Source organism: Mesoplodon densirostris, chromosome 7 (genome assembly GCF_025265405.1).
Source record: "Mesoplodon densirostris isolate mMesDen1 chromosome 7, mMesDen1 primary haplotype, whole genome shotgun sequence".
Lineage (NCBI taxonomy): Eukaryota > Metazoa > Chordata > Mammalia > Artiodactyla > Ziphiidae > Mesoplodon > Mesoplodon densirostris.
Window position 1 is genome coordinate 38,252,575 of NC_082667.1, and position 8,492 is coordinate 38,261,066.

Below are 8,492 nucleotides of genomic sequence, written 5' to 3' on the forward strand. Positions count from 1 at the left end.
TGGACTGTGGAGATTATTAAAGTTTGCCTCATAGACACACCTGAGTTTTGGCAATTATGGAGCTGACAGCAAGTCAATTATAATATATTTATTCAACACCCATGATCAGACACTGGGTAGAGCACTAGGTTACTACTTAAATATCTACATATGCCTGAAAATATTAATTTAGAAGCAACAGATTCAGATGGTACTTTGGTTACTGTAATGAAATTTTGCCACATTCTGCCTCTTTGATTCATGCTCTTCTTATTTAAAATTCTTCATTGCTCTTTGTAATATACCAGCTGTTAAGCTGACCCCAGCACAATATCCATTTATTCTTTATTCAAAATACATAGGTGACTCTTGAACAACACAGGTTCAGACTGTGTGGTCCACTTATACATGGATTTTTTTCAACAGTAAATCTACAGTACTACATGAACCAGGGTAGAACCAAGGTTGCAGAACTGCAGATACTGAGGAACCACAGATACAGAGGAACCGCATATATTAAGGGTCAGCTATACATTATATGCAGATTTTTGAGTTCATGAAGTTTCAGCACCCCACCCCTGCAGGATGTTCAAGTGTCAACTGTACTTATTGAGCCCCTTCTATGTGTCAGGCACTGTTCTAGGCATTTGGGATACATCACAGAACAAAATAGACAAATATTCCCGCCATAGTACTAATATGCTAGCATAGGGAAACAGAAACTGGTAGCCATATTAAATAAGTAAAGTATGTAATGTGTAGAAATTATGATATGGACTACGAAAAAAGAAAAGGCAGCACAAGGTAAGGGAGATCAAGAGCATGAGAGGAGAGGGTCAAGGTGAACCTCTCTGAGAAAGAGACACGTAAACAAAGACATATAAGATAGACATCTGAGGAAGAGTATTTCAGACACAGGAAGCAACACTTGCAAAGAACTTGGGGTGAAAGAAGGCCTGGGCATGTTTAAGGAACAGCAAAGAGACCAATGTGGCAGGAGCCCAGCGAAAGACAGAAAAGTCAGAGAGTTAATGGGGCACCAGATAAAGAAGGACCTCTGGCCACTGTAAGAGTTTTCATTTTTTACACTGAATAAAATGGAAAATCATTTCAGGATTCTTAGCAGAGGAATGACAATGACCAGACTCATATTTTTAAAGGATCATCCTGGCTGTTATATAAAGGACAGATTGTAGGACAGCAAGGATAGAAGCAGGGAGGCCAGTTAGGAGACCATTGCAATTATGCATGGCAGATTAGTTGGGGAGAGCATGGAGGTGGCAGTGGTGGTGGTGGTGATGATGATGGTGATGGTGGTGGTGGTGATGATGGTGGTAGTGGTGGTGGTGGTGGTCATGGTAGTGGTGGTGGTGGTGCTGGTGCTGGTGATGGTGTTGGTGGTGGTCATGGTGGTGGCGGTGATGATGGTGGTAGTGGTGGTGGTGGTGGTGGTGGTGGTGATGATGGTGGTGGTGGTGGTGGTGGTGATGATGGTGGTGGTGGTGGTGGTGGTGATGATGGTGGTGGTGGTGGTGGTGGTGGTGGTGATGATGGTGGTGGTGGTGGTGGTGGTGATTGTAGTGGTGGTGATGATGGTGGTGGTGGTAACGATGGTGGTAGTGGTGATGATGGTGGTGGTGGTGATGAGGAGGAGAGGTGGTTAGATTCTGGACATACTTTGAAAGTAAGAGAAGCCTCATCTATGAACCAAGGGCTGCCAGTTTTTGAGCCAAAGGACAAGAAGTGTGTCAACAGGCTTAACCCTCAGTGCAGGAGGTTGGGGTACATAAAATAATATCTAACATAGTAAGCACTTATTACCCACCAGTCATACTAAGAGTCCCACTAGTAAGATAAGAAACTAAAGCACAGAAACATTAAATGATTTTAGTTAGTAAGCAGACGAACTGGGATTTGAAGCCAGAACATCTGGCACTGGAACCCTCACAAATAACCACTCCCCATACAACTTTGCTGGTTAAGTCACACGTTATAGACTTGAGATTGGTGACTCAGGGACAAATAGCTGGAGCTGATACACCAAGGGCAAATCAGGATAACCTCTAAAATGCAGCAGTCCCTAACTCACCACTGAGGCAGAAAACCCATAATAAAGCAGTGACAACTAATGAGCTTGATTCTAAAATGAATGAATCTCTGGGCACAAGGTGATTCCATACTGGTATGACAGCTAAGTAAAATATGGCAGTTTTACACTCTACCCTATTTTTTAAGCAGTGTATGGCATGCGATTTAACACTTCCTTAATGATAGAGGACAACATCATGAAACTTCACTAGAACACTGTGGTCCAGGAGGCACAGCTATTTATGCCATTTGGCTTTGGGGAAGGTTTTGGTATGATTCTTTTTTAAAAGAATATATTGAAGTTTGAAATGAGAAAAAGAGATAAAGTAGCTGGCAGTATATGAGAAGTGTTTTTGCAGCTTAGCCTCAGGAGAGATAAAGGGGATTGATTCAGAGTATAGCTGGGCCTTAAGGACTGCCTTTCTGCCTCTGAGGAGGAGGACATGGTGATGAAAGGGGGCTTACAGGAATGCTGCTATCCTATGACTGGCATTTCCCTGGGAGGAGACAAAGCCATATGTGTGGTCAGAAAACACAGGTAAGTGCCCTCCTCTTCTCCAATCTAGGCATGTGCTTATAGGTTCCCAAATTTCCCTTTCATAAACATCCAAAGTGCACCGTGCTTGCAATGCTGATAGCTGACAGGAGAAATTGCAACACGCAGATGATATTACAAGGACTATGTTGCTGGAAGGAGGACCCCAAGGCTTGTGTCTTGGTGGGAAAGGAACTGAAGTCCACACAGATTAGTGTCATTACTTTGTGTTTGTGGTTTGACAGCCTAGGAGACCAGAAAAATATCAGAATTTGAATTAAAGGGGTCTAACTCCCTCTTAAAACAGCTTTCAAGTCTTCTAAGTAATCTGTCATTTTGGATTAGGCATCATATTTTTATGTGGACTTTTAAAAATCTAAGTATGGTGCATTTCACAGCTTTAATAGGCAGAATTCTGAAATGGTTCCCAAAAAATTTCCACCCCTGGTGTATACAAACTTCCTCCCAGTGATTCAATCAAACACTAATCTGATGCTGCTGTGGAGGATTATATAGATATAAAAAAAAGTCCCAAATCAGTTGACCTTAAGACGGAAATTACCTTCAGTGGGCCTTCGGTGGGTCTGACCTAGGTCCTAAAAGGAACTTACCCTTCTGGTGAAAGAAATTCAAAGTATGAGGTGGTTCAGTACAACAGAGATTCTTTGTTGCTCACTTTGAAGATGGAGGAAGCCAAGTGGCAAGGAATACGGGTGGCATCTAGGTGCTGAGAGCAGTCCCCAGCTGATAGCCAATAAAGAAAACAGGACCTCAGGGACTTCCCTGATGGTCCGATGGTTAAGACTCCCCACTCCCAAGCAGGGGGCCCAGGTTCAATCCCTGGTCAGGGAACTAGACCTGGCGTGCCACAACTAAAACCTCAGTGAAATAAATAAATAAATAAATTTAAAAAGAAGAAAGAAAACAGGACCTCAGTCCTATAACCACAAGGAACTGAAGTCTTCCAATAACCTGAATTCATACCCAGATCCTCCAGAAAGTAACCCAACCTCGCCAGCACTCTAATTTCAACCTGTGAGACCCAGAGCAAAGGATGTCACCATGACATACCAGACTTTTGACCCACAGAACTGTGAAATGATAAGTGGGGGGTGCTTTCAGCAGCTGAACTTATGGTAATTTGTTACACAGAGATAGAAAACTAATACAATTGCTAAAAGCACATTTTGGAAAATAAATCACTAGTAGAACTATTTAAGATATGATTAATTGATTGAAAAAAAATCCTTCCTCACCTGGATTCTTTCTTTCATTTTTTTCCTCTACCAGATATTTATATTTCATATTTTGGCATTTCTTAAAGCAAGCTGTCTTACTTCTGTTGCTGCTAAATACTAATCATATGACCTAAGTTTCACTATGAAATTTATACAGAATCAACTAGCAAAGAAAGCATTTCTGAAAATGATTTTTGTAAGTATGTTACAGTTTAATTAACATGAAACCATCTGTGAATAAATTCGTCTATCTCTCAATAGTTTATCTCTAATTGATCTTGCTTATTCAAACTATTGCCCCATTTTTCTTCCTTCCTAATTAAGCTATACCATGGGAGGGAGACCCAAGAGGGAGGAGATATGGAGATATATGTATATGTGTAGCTGATTCACTTTGTTATAAAGCAGAAACTAACAGACCATTGTAAAGCAATTATACTCCAATAAAAATATTAAATTTTTAAATTAAAAATAAGTAATTATTAAATCATATTATCAACAATCTCTACATTTCTACATACAATCCATTTATACATTGAAATATTTTAAAAGACTCTTCAGAACTCAAAGGTAAAAGGCTGTAAAAAATATAACATCATGGTTAATAAATGTAAAAGAAATCCTGATGTCTGATTAGAGAATTTTAGTCAGAATCAAGGGTTTTTTAAAATTCAAAACATTTCAACTATAAATTGTTGGCTTTCATAGAATAGCTAAACCAATGTATATATACTAAAAGTATTATTTAATATACTCAAAAATTTTAATTAAAGTTTTTACTAATAGAGACTTTACTAATATGAAAGGAAAAAATCCTCTTCTTTCATATTTAATACAAAATATTATTAAAATAATACTCATATAAATAAAATATCTATGTCCCCTTATGTCTTATTGTTTTAAAGGCAAGGACAAAAACAAAAGTATTCAACTGAGGCCTAGAGCTTTAGGGAGAGATGACTCCTGTTACTAAGAAACAGAAACCTCAAAAGCAGAGTCCAGATTCTGGGATCATGATTGAACAAGATTTCTGGCATTTGCTATAAGCTAATGAGGCTCCTCAGAATCTAATCCACCAGCCAGGGTGTTAATGGAGTTTAATTGCCAGGGAAAACCCAAACCTGGCTGAAAAGGTCCTGTGATGGCTCAACTCCTAAAGCAATTCCCACTCTTTTATAAACTTGCCAACAAACAAAGCGTTCAGCTAAAGCAGTGAAGCACTGATGAAATTAGGTGGACTGTTGACTGCAAGTGGCAATCAGTTAAGCAATAAAAAGGTATTTTTAGGCCACTTAGCTGAACAATCCAGAGGTTACACTAGCTGAGGCGCAGCTAGATGCAGAGCCTGAGTTCTGTCCCTCAGACTCTCTCCATGGAGCAGGCATAGGGGTCCCCAGCACCCCTCTCCTGGCAAACTACCAGCCTAACAGCTCCTGTTGTATGAGAATATCTGCAAAACTTCTGAAGAGGTTCTGAGGAGAGGTCTGACAGCCCTGGTTTAGGAGCACATGCCCATCTCTGTAGCCAGGAATAGAAAGGGTGGGGAAATGTGGTAGGCTAAGATTGTACCCATACCAAACTTTGGGGCACTCCCCCATGCACAATAAAGCCAATCTACTGACACCGGGTTGTGGTGAAGTAAACTGTAGCATTTATTGCAGGTGCCAAGCAAGGAGTATAGATGGCTAATGCTCAAAAGATCCCAAACTCTCCAATGGATTTCAGGGAAGAATTTTTAAACAGTTCTCTGATTGGTTGAGGGTGAGGTAACAGGGTGGTGTCACAGGGGTTAGTATCATCAATCCTCAGGCTCTGGCCAATCTGGGGGCTACATGCTCATGGTCATCATGAAGTTATCTTCTTCTATCTGGTAGGGGTTTTAGTATCTGTGAAACAACTCTGGAATGTGAATCAGACACTATTATCTATGTCCTTCAGGAAGGAATTAAAGATTCTGTGACAGCCATGTGGCTGATGTACTGTTCAAAGTTTTCCTTGCTCTCCTGGCCCAACTGCTATTTTTTTGTAACTACATGTTCACGTTCTTTCAATATTTAATTCTTGAGTCAGCCTTTTGTGACTTAGGGGAAGCCTGGGAGAGTAAAGCTTTTCTGCGAACAAGAGGCAGGTGGAGGACATTGTGGGGAGGTAACCTGTCCTGGGAAGGCCCTATAGAGTCCTGCTTGGTTACGAGGTGTGCCGTTATACCCAAGATACATTTGTTTCCTTTAGAGAGGTCATGTTCTGTGATCAGAAGAGGGCTGTATGCCAGGAGAAAAAATATATAGAGGTCTTTATACCTCAGAAGGGGAATTCTCATCTATGCCACTCTCAAAGATAGCCATTGATGATGATGAACCAGGGAGATACTGCTAGCAAGGACCTGAAAAAATTAGTCTGTCCCCTAGAGGAAATCAGCCTTCTAGCAGAGCAGGGAGATCTTTTAGATATCTACCTAGCAGATGTAATACATATAACAGGACAGCAAATTCACTGTATTCATTTCCTTCTATGAAATAGGAATTTTTAAATTATAGTTAAAGGTGGGTGAGGACAAATTCCACAGTGTCATGTGTAAGACTATAAGGAACTGGATTTACTGGAAAAACATAGAAATCAAGAATTAGAATTAAGAGGCCTAGAGCCTGCTTCCTCTCATCATGACAAAGAGAAGTCTGCAAAAATCAGCTCAGCATACTCCTTGACACACCACAGGTTCCTGTCTGCAGGGGATGGATTGTTACTGAGTCCAAACTCATTCTGCTCACCACACAATAGGCCAATAAATCAGGAAATGAGGTGTTGGGGCAAGGTTTAATGATTTTATTCAGAAAGCTGGAAATCTGAGAAGATGGCGGACTAATGTCCTAGAGAACCATCTTATCAAAGTGAGAATTCAGGCTTCTTTTATACTAAAAAGGGGAGGGGTGTGGTCAGTTGTTGCAAACTTCTTGGTGCCAGAATCCTTTGTTCTTGCAACTGTCCATGTAGGTCAGGTCATGATGTTCCTGTAAACCTCCAACAAGACAAATGTTATTCTCTGCTCTGCAACTTTTTATCTCTTTGTGAATGGAAAAGTGTTATACCCTTAAAAGTCAGAGCCTTGAAAATGGACTATCCTATATATTTTAGGCTGTAGGCAACAATCTTAAAGCAAAAGCAATAGAACACAAAGTTTAAAGTAAAAGAAACAGATCTAATATGGAGTCAGATTTGTTCTTCCCTATTAGAGGATCCTGACTCTTGACTCCCTTAAAATGCAGTCATGATAAGGTTGGGTTAAGGGATATAAATAGAAAGGATTTAGGCACCAAAGAGTCTGAGTATAAATGCCAACACAGCTGGGAGGAGTTGTCTGAGAATGCCAGCTGCCATCACCTCATTACCTGTAAGTAGTAGCTGTGGGTGTGAGAAGGGCTTTCTGTTACTGTGTGTCCAGGCACAGCCATTCCTTCTAGGGGAGGAGGAGCAAGCCTCTGTATCTAAGTGGCTGAACAACTTTCCATTTCCCTTCCAATATTAAATTTGTCATTTAGCCTCAATTGCAGGATCAAGAAGAGCCACATTCAAACTTGACTGGTGAAATAAATACCACCCAAAATGCTGGACGTGGAAGAGAATAGAGAGACTGGGTGGGTTATCTCCCTTTAAAGAGGGTTTAGGTGTGGGATTTTGCCATTGTTCTTGGTCTTCAATATGGGACAATTTGTAATGTGATTTGGGATGCTTCTAGAACTCTGAGAGTGAAATGAATGTTGGCTGTGGGAGTCAGGACCTGTGGTGTGCTAGGCAGCCCAGGCATGGCAAGGTGTGGGCTGTGACAGTTATTGTTTTTGGCTATCCCATAGGGTCCATGTGGATTTTTTCCTCATCCTAATTCATCTGGCAAGAGGCCCAAAGAAGTCTACCTATTTGTTTCCCTCCTTTCTGTAGATACAGTGATTGAGTTATTCAGAAGCTGATGTGTAGCTTAAGCAGTTCCAGTAAGAATCATTCCCTGGAATCATCTGTAAAGTGTATCCTGTTAATCCCTTCTCAGAACTTTATAGTGACTTCCCATTAGAATTAAAGCCAAACCCCTTAGCATGGCCTATGAGAACTGCATGATCTAGCTTCTATTTCATCATCAACTTCCTCATCACTTGACATCCTATGACCTTATCAACACACTCCAGCCATAGTGGGTATCTCTTTGTTCCTATAACATGTCAAGCTCATTCCCATCTCAAGTATGTTTTCTTTGCCTCAAATTCTCTTGGATTCTTCTCATGTTGATTCTTTTTTCTTTTTTCTTTTGGTAACTTTTTAAAAATATAATTTCAAATTTACAGAGAAGTTACAAGACTAGTAAAATGAATTCTTGTATACCAATTATTCACATTCATCAACTGCCACATTTTGCCCCATTTGCTTTTTCATTCTCCCTATATATATATTTGTATGTATATGACATTTATTTAAACCATATGAGCTTAAGTTGGAGACAATTTGCCCCCTACTTCTAAATACTCTTATGTGCCTTTACTAAGAATGAGGACATTTTCTTTCAGAACTAGAATGTAATGAACAAAAATCAAGAAACTTAACAGGAATACAACACTATTATCTAATCCACTTTGCATATTTTTCAAATCTCATCAATTGTCCCAATG